At 37.5% G+C, this 12,245-nt stretch overlaps 1 long non-coding RNA gene across 4 annotated transcripts; it reads right to left on the bottom strand.

Annotated features, from left to right (window-relative positions):
• Positions 1–3,401: 3,401 nt before the first annotated feature.
• LOC121949715 lies at positions 3,402–12,076 on the bottom strand. Of its 4 annotated transcripts, none has more exons than XR_006106283.1 (4): positions 12,025–12,076; positions 11,718–11,784; positions 11,134–11,266; positions 3,402–3,698 (listed from the first exon to the last, which is right to left on the bottom strand). It is a non-coding gene; the product is annotated as an uncharacterized LOC121949715 (long non-coding RNA). The 4 variants fall into 4 exon arrangements; XR_006106281.1 differs by lacking the exon at positions 3,402–3,698 and adding an exon at positions 7,892–8,213; XR_006106282.1 differs by lacking the exon at positions 3,402–3,698 and adding an exon at positions 7,892–8,213 and having other exon boundaries at positions 11,718–11,844; positions 12,025–12,055.
• Positions 12,077–12,245: the final 169 nt, after the last annotated feature.

Below are 12,245 nucleotides of genomic sequence, written 5' to 3'. Positions count from 1 at the left end.
CCGAGAGCGTGGAGGTCATGTCATCTGTAATTGTTCTGGGAATTTGGAGTTTTAGGAACAAGCCGGAAAAGCCATCCACAGTCGAAATAAAAGAACACACTGTTGGTATTACACTGACCAAATCTAGTATTTTTAGACATAAAGGCAAATTTGTATTTGACTATTTTTAAATTAGCCCAAAACAGGTAGGACTCGAAATTTTCCCACCAGAATTATAAACAGTATTCAGACTTTCATTTCCAAAAAATGTTAAAAAAATATATATATAAAGAAAAAAAATGCTATGCTATGACAAGCAACCGAAATAATCATTAGTAAATTTTATTGTAATCATTAATAAACTTAACAAATCAGCATTATTCTTACTACATTTTCTAGTATTACTGCACTTGTGTGTGGTTTGTGTGGTGTTGCCATACACCAGCAGAAGCTGTTGCTTGACGGCTGTGGATAGATACAGTCAATTTAGATTCAGATTCAGACAACTTTATTAATCCCTTTGGGGCAATTTGTTACAACAGCTTGCCTTGCACACATACTATAACATACAGTAACATGTAAACACAAAAATATGATGAATAATAAAAAGAAATAAATACTACTACTTCTACCACTACTATACTTCTACTACTACTAATAATAATAATAATAAATCAATGTTAAACAATGTACTGTCTCTCTATTTCATTGTTTTCAAAAGTACTAAAAGTGGAAAAACTACAATGTAATATGAGTATTACACTGGCTATATCACTGCCAACTGTTTGAATTTTTGTTAAGTGTTGTAGGTATGTCATACAAAGTCAAAGTGTGTGCACGTTTCCTGGTCAGCCCTCAATCATAGCATGCTGGCTACCTAAAGTAGCACTCAGTCACCAAAACTTTGAGAACCCCTTATCTAAAAATTTTGTTTCAGAATGCTTTAAAAAAAACATCTCCTAAGGGAAATCCCCCTAGACCCCTCTCCCAGGAGGTTCGGGAACCTCCTGCAAAAGACGGACTGTGATGGTTTCTAAATTAAAATATACAATAAAAGAGGAAAAAAGATAGTAAAAGAAGATCTTAAAGGATTCGCACATTACAGAGAGATCAAACAAGAGACAGCAGCAAGAAACAATCAGACTAAGGGAGTCAGATATTGATCAGAGGGCACTCTTCAATGCTCTACAAGTCCTAGGTCATTTTGTTGCAACACAAAATCCTGTGCTGAGTGTACACGAAAAAAAAGTGCAAATCAGTTTCAAAATTTCTTGCATTTTATTTACTTACTAACTAATTCATGAAACTTATTTCACAAAATTTAAATTCATTTATTAAAGAAGGTTCAAGTGGGAATTTCTGCCTCTGCATCGCACTGAATGCAACATCTAAGTTTCAGTGAACTGACTCGACAGGTCCACAGAGCCCATTAGACATAGAGGTAATGCTTATAACATCCAGCTTGTTGTCAACCATGTACTGTGTAAGATAAATGAAATATGAGGAGTATTCAAGTAAAAAGGGAAGACATTGACCGGTTGGAGACGAGCACATGAAATCACGCTCTCTCATTGAGATACATTCCAGCTTTAACTTTTATAATTACTTGCACGTACCCCATGGACACTCCTCAGTGCCCCCCCAACTGAGCTGATTAACACAGACTCAGACCACCCACCAATCTGTTGAGTCACTTTGGCCCAATTAATACCTGCGGGGTGATTTGATAAAAGTGCACAGGAGCAGAGTTTAGAAGCAAAGTGAAGCCGCAAAAAGTTGTTTTTTAATCAATTTCCAATTAAGAATTCATTCATGTCTGTGGGACCACCGGTAATTGAGTCAAGGTGGAGGAAGTGAGGACCGGAGAGGCGGGGCTGATCCTTCAGGGACCGTTCATTTCCATATAAATGAGCTGGTAAATGCAAGCGTGATTTTCGGGATTCATTATTGACCGAAAGACGAAGACCAGTAATGACCATTTTCCTTTTATACTTAAGAGCAGAGATTCGTTTCCTGTTTCAAAGCTAATAAAACTGTGTTTGATATTTCTCTTAAAGAGGGCAGTGAGTGCAGATGGTATGCTTCTTATAACAAGCCAGTGCAGAGCAGTTACTCACCACCCCCAAGCAAACACAAACCTTTAGTGGAGGAGATAGTCTGAGTCACAATGAGCCTGAGGACCCAATGGCATTTCCTCGTGGTAACAATTTGCTGAAATGAGAGTCAATACTTGTAAATGAAGGACACTATGTCATTTCCTTATATTTGTGCCTATTTCAGGATATTTGCTGAACAAACAGCTTGTGCAATTTACAGTGGGAATATTTTAGATATTCAAAAATCATATATTGTGTTGGGAAGTAAACTGACTAAAACGTGATCACAAATGCAATCTGAAAGATTTACAGGTGTTGTGTTGCTGGCATTTACTGGTATTGATACATTCATTCTTTACTGGAGGGATCAATACAACACATGTAAGTGTTTCCAAAGACAACAAACCAACACCACAGCCTGCAAAGCAACAGCTCAGTATTTCAGATGTTATAAAACCTGTCCATTTTATTATTTTGAGGCAACAGATAAACAATCTGAAATTAATATGGAAAACAAACTACATTGCTTTGACAAAGACAAGTCTACTTGTCAGTCATGGTAAGGATCCTTTCTTTTGATGCTTTCAACATCCTTGTCAAGCCTTATCCTGTGTTTGAGTGCAGCCAACCAAACACCATGCGGGGTCCCTTTGACATCCTCCTGTTGTTAAAAGGACTGCAAACTTAATAAATACTACATGAAGCCATCTGATTACTGTAATTTCTGTGCTGCAGCATCATGACATGTTTTGTTATCCGACACCATAAAGCAAAGTCACAGAAAACGTCTGTAGCCTGTTGTTTTTTCAAAATGGCAGTACTTGACCTCGGTTGTAAAGGTTGATAATGAGCTATGTATAAAGTGATCATTTTACAGATGAGAATCCTTAAAAAGAACATATTTAGTTTTGCCTTTTACAAGCTCAGTTGTCTCAATCTGATCTGCCATGTGAGTCCTTCATTTTTACATGTCTCCACTATTGGTCACTACTTTTGAAAAGCTGCATTTTTTGTGGTGGAAAACAGGCTTCTCTGGTTGGAAGGCCAGAATGGACAGAAAAAGGTATTTAAAAATGTATTAGCATTAGCGTGAACATGGTTTCAGAGAGATACTTAAGTGGAATGACTACAGAAATCAATTTTGAAGACATTACATCAGATTAGAGGACCATTATTGACAACTTTTCATTTTCAGCTACTAGTTTGGTGAAAATAATCTCATAAGGGTTGACTTATATTTGGTGAATGGTTCACTTTTCTTTAAGAATATATTTAAATTGTAATGCTTTTAAAGTTAATTTGATACATGTGATTATATAGCAGGGATATTGCAGTTACTGTTTGATATATTTATCATTCTGAAAAGAAAGCCTTTTCATCGATTGTTCTGAACATTTTTTTTCTTTTTGCATGTTAGAAATGATAACAACAGGAAATGTTGTCTCCCTCGTCTTACACTCTTCACAAACATAACATTTGGCATTAGGCAACAAAAGGCCAGACAGCATGACAGCAAGGACAAAAAGAGCGACAAGATCCATCGATCTGTCCCTCTTCTGCTCCTTCTTTTTCTGCTTCGGAACATTCCTGCTGTGTTCACCCAATCCTGCAGTGTGGCACTGTCTGCAGAAAACCATTGGAAAACCATTAGATTAATACTTTTTCTGTCATATTCTCTTTTCTTGGGTGCTTTTATGATAGTGGACTTCTTCCCATGATTCCTTTTAGGTTTATAGACCACAACAAGCCTAGTTTACTTATAGAGACATACCTTCAGTATGTCGGGTGTTACAAATGTACAGCTTCATTTTTCCAATTCTATTGACAAACCATTTATTGCACCCAATGTGGGAAATTGTAGATTAAATATTGATTTTTTGTCACCTTAATTCCAGCACTAGAAAGAGCCTGAAGAAAGACCTGCAGAGGCCAGTACGGGTCACAGTGAAGAGGCAACAGCCAGCTGTGACCTTGATCCATTGTCACAATCACAACATACCATGTCATATCTCAAACCTACCTTATAAATCAGTCAATGTATCATAAATCAAATATGTGACTATATAAATAAATCATAAATGTTATGTGACACAGAGTAAAGTACTTGATGCACTTTTAGGCCAAAAGCAAGGCAGTATGTGACACAGTTGAACGGATGTACCCTGTTGATTGCACAACAGTATTTTTTCCCCTCCCTACTTTATTTTGTTTAGCTTTTCTTTTCTGTCTTAACTTAAACGCAGACTTTCAAAAGCTATCAATCGTGAAATAATGAATAAAAAGCATCTGAAAATGATCAGAAAAACTGTGTGTACATGCTGTGCAGGCTGCTACTTTTGACTTCTGGCACTTCTTTACTCAAATTCAAACACTTCTTATACCCCAATTAAAGATATAACCCGATGAGATGAAGGCAGGCAGCAGACTGTGCCCTGCTGTCTCCAAATCATGATTTAAAACATCAACATCACTGAGCAGCAGAGGGAACGGGAGGCCACTGGAAATATGGTTACCTGTATTATATTAATACCCACTTCAACTCCTCAGACAATTTCATGTGTAAGTTTATGCGTCTTACACAAACCAGAATTACAGTCTCACAGTTCTGTGCCTCCGCGCAACAGTGAAGTTGCACCTCAAGTTTACATGCATGTCTGTAAAAACATGGATGCGTCACACACATCTGTCACAAAGTATGAAACTGGGCACCAGTGACAGAGAAAAGCACCAAACACCAGTTTATTAGATCCAAATCTTTTGTGATAAGGAATCATACATGTGAAGGCAGTCAGTGAAGGCAGTAAAATTAGTTCACTGAAAACACATAATAATCTAAGTCCATAAAGCTAAGCAGAGTCAAAACCCAGATAAGCAAACACAAGAAAAAGGCTGGAGAACATAAACACACCATGGTGACGATGACAATCTGACAGATGAATGGGGGAAACACTGGACCTTAAATAAACAAGGGCCGATTACTGACTACACACGGGTGAGTGAAATAAGCCACAGGTTAAACATACGCAGTAATCAAAAAAGGCACGGCAGGAACTGGAAACAAACACATGAACATAAACTTGACTGAGTATCACAACATCTTCCCACCAGCAGCACAGAACACCTATACATTCAGCACAGTTTAAAGGTATATAAAATATACGCCTCACCAATTCAGAATCCAACCAAATATCTGATGAGATGTGATGCTGAGTAATGGCCAGAAAAGTGTTTTTGCAGAACATTATATTACAGTGAAGTTGACCTTTGACGTTTCGGATATAAAATGTCATCACGTTATGATTTTATCCTATTAGACATTTATTTGAAATTTTGTCATAATCATAGCATGAATTCATGTGGCCAAAAACATGTTTTGTGAGGTCATAGTATCCTTGACCTTTCACTGTTGAACACCAAAATCGATTCAGTTCATTGTTGGGTCAAAATGGATGTTTGTGCCAAATTTAAAGAAATTCCCTCAAGGCATTCTTGAGATATCACGTTAACGAGAACTGGACGTACCTAGGGATGGACAGACAAACCAAGAAAATAATTCCCTCTGGCCGCAGCTATCACCTGTGCGGAGGTATAAAAATGGCTTCTTTTTATATTTGCTGAAACTGTCAGTATATCCTGACAGTAATGCACGACACAAAAAAATCCTCTTGCTCCACTGTCACTGTATTAGACTCTTCTTGGCTCTGATTGGTTGTTTTTGTGGTTCTTACAAATGTCACTCAGAGAACTATGAGGAGCCAGGTTAAATGTTGTATATTACTTTCAGGATTTAGTGAGGGATTTAGAAAATTTGACAAATAGTTATTTTCTATAAAAGATACCTACTGTAGTTGGAAGTGCATAAAACTGACATGAAAGTGACATTCTTGATAATCCTAATTACCAAAATCTCAGCCCAGAAACATAACCACTCAGCGGTATGTATGTGGTTCATCACAATTTGTCTCAACAGGGATGGGATTTTTATTTAATGTTTCTGTTTTTAGCCTTTAACAAACATCATTTCCCATATATTAAATGTCTCCCACTCAACAGAATGAGGTGAGTCTGGTGGCGAGTCACATGGTCACAGCTAGTTCAGACTATCTGTAATAGCAGGACAAAAGGTGGCCTTTTCAGAAAGACCGATGACAGAAATACTAATGAGAGATTGCATTGATTCACAGGAGCAAGCAGAACAAGCTAGTAGCGGCACAGGACTTCAGCTTTGTGTTGTGAAGAAACATCAATAAATTTATAACTTTTATCAACTTCTATTGGCCAGTGGGGATACATCAACAGCCACAAGACTCTGGTGGCCAGTAATGGATGCAAATATGAGGTACATTTCACAACTGTACAAGAAAGCTAACGACTCAAAGAGAAACATGAAGTCGCAACACAGAAGGTACATTTAAACTATGAAGCACTTAAAATACCTTCTTGTTTGTGTCGGTGTATGCGGCCTGCCACAAATTGTGCCCCAGGGGTTTGCTGGAGCATCCATATAACTGTCTGCACAGGCAGTGTATAGGCCAAGCAGAAAGCAGCCACTACATGGTGGATTCAGGGTTCAGTCAGAGGATTTTTGCCAATTATGTAAGCTGGTGACAGAAAATTTCATCACAAATCTCCAAGAAATTACTTGTGCTAGGATGGACTTCTACTGGGGATTTGGCTGTGCACAGACAGATGTAGATTTGTTGGTCATTTTTTAAACAAAGTTTAAAAAACAAAATTCTGGTATGACTGAAAGAAATATTTTAAAAATATGATTTATTTTTATTTTTTTATTTTGTCTTTTTATGCAAAATTATTGCAATTACTGATCTTTTTGGCCAGTAATTATAATAATAATAATAACTTTATTTAAGACATGACAATGTATGTTGTTGTTCCAAGCATAACAAGCATCACTGCGCACTTGCCGCGCTTACTGATGAATGCTATTGCAGGTCCAGACTAAACCATTTTGGTGACAGGGCCCTCAGAGATGTTCCACTATTTTTTTATATAAAGTTAAATCTTTTAACAAATCTATACAGCCAATTTTAATATATTTATGGCACTAATTATTTTGACATAAAAAAAATTAAAAACTGCAACAACAAAAAAACAAACAACAACTTATTAGCAAACACAGATGAAGATTACAATAAAGCAAAAATAATAAGAATAGTTAAGTAGCAGATGACCTATATTTTGATGAAAATAAAGGAATTTATACCATAAACTAATGCAGAAAAGCAAATAATGAAATGGGAAATTTTACTGGAATGCAGGTGATAAGGTCTTTGACACTCAATCATTCCTGGCAGAGGACCCCCAACTCCCCCAATATTGAAACAAAACTGGCACCCTTGAGCAAACAGCTGCTTATTTCCAAAATCAGCAGTTATCATTCATTTGAAGTTGTGCTTCTGGCCACCAGATGAATATAACTCCATTATTCACTCTGCTTCAGCTCTTGTTTGGTCTATGAACTCCTGAGGGAAATATCTGGCTCTTCAGCTGCTCTGGTATGTTCACTACCTCGTCGCTAACTGTATCTGTTTGCTGTTTGGTGCTGAGCATACAGTGTGCAGTGGGTTTTTACAGTTTTTCCAATCAAAAAAATGAGCTGCACACTTGAGTGATGATTCTCTTTTGGTTCATGACAACAAGCCACCCCTATCACATTGTTTCCACATTGCCATTTAATACATTGTTATTGTAAAAATATCAGTCATCTCTGCTTTAATGATCTGTCAATGCTGAGAACGCTGAGAGTAAAATCATCTCTTAATATTATTCATATCCTGATTCATCCATTTTCGGGGGACATTTGAGTGACTCGATGTTTTGACTTGACTGGTGAGTCGAGTAAAGACTGTATCACACTCCAGTTCTTTTTTTTTTTCAAAAGGATTAAGACAAACAGAACGGAGCTCTGGGTTAATGTGAACACACTTAGAGATGTGAGTGAGTCACTCGCTAATGAATAGTTTCTCTCCTGAGGGGCCTGAAAGTTTAATTTTGCCAGGAGACAGAGACGAGGCTTTTGTTTGGTGGCATAGAAACAGGTCCGTCTGTTGGACAACAGTTGGCGTAATGAACAGGTGACGTCAACACCGCAGACTCGTGGGACTTTTCCCGTAGGGCCTGGAGGTGGGTGGAGGAGGAGGAGGAGGTGCAAAGCCACCAGACAATGAGGAAGAAAAAAGAAAATAAAATCAAATAGATATTTATTACCAGTAAAATATATGTTAAAGCTCCTAAATATTCTGCATTTGATGGCCAAAGAAAAACAAGCGTGATAAAAGGTTGCTCAAATTCCTAATTAGTCGACCTTTTTTTTCTCTATTGGAGTTGTTTCCTTCTTATGCTTCCTTACTTTCCATCTTCTGCACTTATTATATCATAGATGGCATGTGCTGACATAATACTTTTAATTTAATGTGATCATTTCAAACAAGGAAAACAGAACAAAAAATCATGAATAAACGGGCATGTTTTGATGGGACTTTAATTAGTTACATATATTGTCTTTTGTATATTACCTCATATTGTCATGTATCTGCAGAAGTAAAAGGGACAGACCCACACCCACATACGCCCCATGAGTTATGATCTTTATACTGTAGTTATGTTTTCAGCATGATCCAAAACATGTGAACTATTTGCTTCATTGCTCTCATCATTATCTCGCCATCAACTCCTCCCTTGCTTGATCACACAGGCGCTGTGCTCCAAAAGTTGTTCAACATGCCCTCGTTCACCGCCCCTCGGCACCTGCCCTCAGGGAATTCCCGTTGCCACCTTAAAGGCCATTCCAATTGTCTGTAAAACTGAAAAGATCTAAGTGAGATCAACTCTCAGAGGGCTGAGGGAGCACGTGAACGACGATGGTCAATTCAGGGGTCTATATCACCCACAATGCATTGCAGTTATGCATGTGATGCAAGAAAATACATCCATTGTTAGGAGGCAGTAATAAGTAAAACTCCAGTTACACCACAGAAGATGAATAAACTGGTCAAATAATTAAAAAATAAGATTAATTACATCCACTATCTGACATGCTTTTCATTTTCACTTTTTCTAATATATCTTAGAGATCTGTATGGGTAGGCTGTGTGTACAGAATTACTTGTCTTGTCTATCAGCAGATAGTTGCATACTGAAAACTACCACATAGGCTAATTAGTTGCAGTTAATGTTCAGGTGCACTATTGCACTGTTCAGCTTGTTTTATTTTTGCATTCCCAACATTATCTATAAATGCATGGGAAAAAAATGCAGTTTTGAAAGATATCATAAAGACCTAAAAACAATAGCTATGATAATGTGATGCAGATCACAATCAGAAATGATCAAATCAGAAACTGATGTACCTAAGTGACTGTCGAGTTTATTATCTATCGAAGACACCTTCAGCTCACAGAGAGGAGTCTGCAGGTATTTACTTTAGTTTTGTGCATTTCTGATGATATGTAAATGATTTGTCCCTTTGGAAGCATACTTGTGCTCAAAAAGCGTCTCAGTCTATTGTGTTTTAGCTGTCTGCCTAATGTGAGATATCTTGCAAACAGTGCCACACCTGGCACGTTCAGCACCCTATAGGTCATACTTAGAGGGAGTATAAATGAGTCTTAGGACTAAATCTCAAATAGCAGTCTAAATTAACCATGGTAGGAACAAAAATGAATTGAATTTTAATTGAAAACACTAAAAGTGTATCCATTATTCCAATGTACAGATCAACAGCACAGCACTGAAAATCACTCAAAAGCTAATCAGCCATAAGAGTGTCTGGGTGATGGTCCCAGGTCCCCATGGAGAAAGGAATGATCACAAGTCCAGAAAGGTCACACCGTTGTTTTTTCTGTCAATAGTCCACTCAAATCAACTCTCACGATTCACTTGGCTTGAGACACAGAAGCAGTGACACATTATGATGAGCAAAAGCATGCGGAGGAAGAGAAATGCAGCTGTCCTCAGGCTGCAAGGACTTCTGGGATATCAGTGACAATGATATTAATATTATTGGTTGTAGCAGAAGTAGTTGTATCTATTGTCCTGTAAACTCCAACTTCAAAGATGCGTTTAATATTTGTTTAATATCTGATGTGTCTGAGTGCACTTTGTGTGTTTTATGGCTACTTTATGTCTGTTTTAATAGGTAGAAAAATATAATTTGATCATGTTACTTAAAAAAGCTCACCAATCATTTTCATTTAAACAGAAAGAAAATTAAGACATTCATGACTTTGATTCTAGGTAAGATGAGGAAAAAGGAGAATTCCTCAAACAATGAGCTGTTTTTATAGCACAGGGTACATCACAGCTATAATTTAGTTGCATTAAAGAAAGGCTACATAATGAATATAAATATTAGGTGTAGAGAGGCCCACGCTGTATGTCAGCTCAGACACACCTGCTCAGATGCATTACCGTCCTTGGCTGGTCAAGAGAGAGCGGGGACTCTCATAAATAAATAAGGAAGGTGAATAATGGTTGTTCATCTCAAAATGGATGCGAAATGCTTGCACAAAAAGGTTAACAGCTTCTAAATAAGGACAGATGTTTGTCATGGTCACTGCATTAGGAGCTCACCAGCAGCAAAGCAGCTACTCAAGTCCAGCCTTGCTTTCAATGAACACAACAGTCTATTGCCTGTCTTTATTGCTTTGTTGCTCTTTTTTTTCATATTCTTCCAAATCTTTTTTTTTTACTGATAATCTGCTCTTTTTGCTATGGCAATATATAAAAAGAAACAGGCTATGGACTATACCAGTAATTTCCATGTCAAAATGCAGTAGCCGATGTTATGATTCCCAGTGGTAAATTGATCACCAGAATGGTTATTTGTCATTTTCTGATCTGTTGGATAGATATTTGCTAATTCACACCTCTCTAAAAGATTCTGACAGTAGGGCGATGGCATAAATTAGGGTGGGGGAGGAGACAACAAACAAAAGCACTGGTTGGACTCAAACTGGATCTCTTGGATGGATTGCCATTAAATTTGGCATTCATGTGTCCCTCAGGATGAACTGTAGTAAGTGCTTTGATCCCTTACCTTGTACTCTTGTGTATGTGTAAGCGTGTATCTGTTGAGCGATGGTGGAGGTGTCCCCTTATGTCTGTGGTGAGGAAGGATGGCACTGCCACACAGGGCTGGCTCTCACTCTGGCTTGTTTTTTATTCTGGAGCTGGCATAAAAATCAACAGCATAAAGTCTTCATCAACAGTGTGTTAGGCAACAGGACGCATCCAAGTCTACCTCCAGCTCAGGAGCATTTTCCTTTTTTTCCTGCAAAAAGCTAATATAATAAATATTTTCACATGGCAATGCTATTATATTCTTTTCACCCGCGTTCTATAATTAAACAAATATGTGATTATATAGTGGTATCATGTATGCATTTCTGTAGAGCATGCAGAAGGAGGAGCTATTTTATGTTCAACGACTTTAAAATAAACACTTCTCCCCTAAAAATGAATGGAATATAAAACAGAGCATGCATGTAAACCCACTTAAAAAAACAACAACAAAAACATTGATAAAAACATTGTTCACATAAAACACAATATATCAAAAACCGTGAATTACAGGATTCATACAATGACAACATGCGAAACACTTATTTAACATAAACCTACCTAGCATAACAATCAGCAGCACACAGTCTTCACCAAAAGTGTGTTAGGCAACTGCAAGCGTCCAGGTCTGTGTAACAGAGAGCGGAAACATTGGCTCGTGTGAGTTAGCAGCCGCGTCGCTTGCTAACTAGCATTAGCATAAGTAAACAAAGGGAAAGGTATCGATAAAATTACTACTTCTACACATTAGCGTCTGCAACTTTCAGACCACGTTCTAGTAATTCCTATTGTCAAAATGCATGTCACAGACAACTTAAAAGCATTAAATACAAATACTGTAATACCAACATAGCTCACAGGTACCTACCTTCAGCTCAGGAGTATTTTCCTTTGACAAGCACGTACGGTGCGCCAGAAGGAACATTTCTTATGCAGTTGCGTTATTAAACCGCCAGGTGACTCCAAATGATACACATAAAGGACCAGCACATCAATTTTGAGGAAATTCATCATGAGGATATTTCTAACTCTGTTACATATGTCAGATAATTTATTTCACCAATAGCGTTGATTTATCAACAAATACTG

This window comes from Plectropomus leopardus, chromosome 11 (genome assembly GCF_008729295.1).
Source record: "Plectropomus leopardus isolate mb chromosome 11, YSFRI_Pleo_2.0, whole genome shotgun sequence".
NCBI lineage: Eukaryota > Metazoa > Chordata > Actinopteri > Perciformes > Serranidae > Plectropomus > Plectropomus leopardus.
Note: the sequence above shows the minus strand (reverse complement) of the source record. Positions and strands in the feature narration are given on the sequence as shown.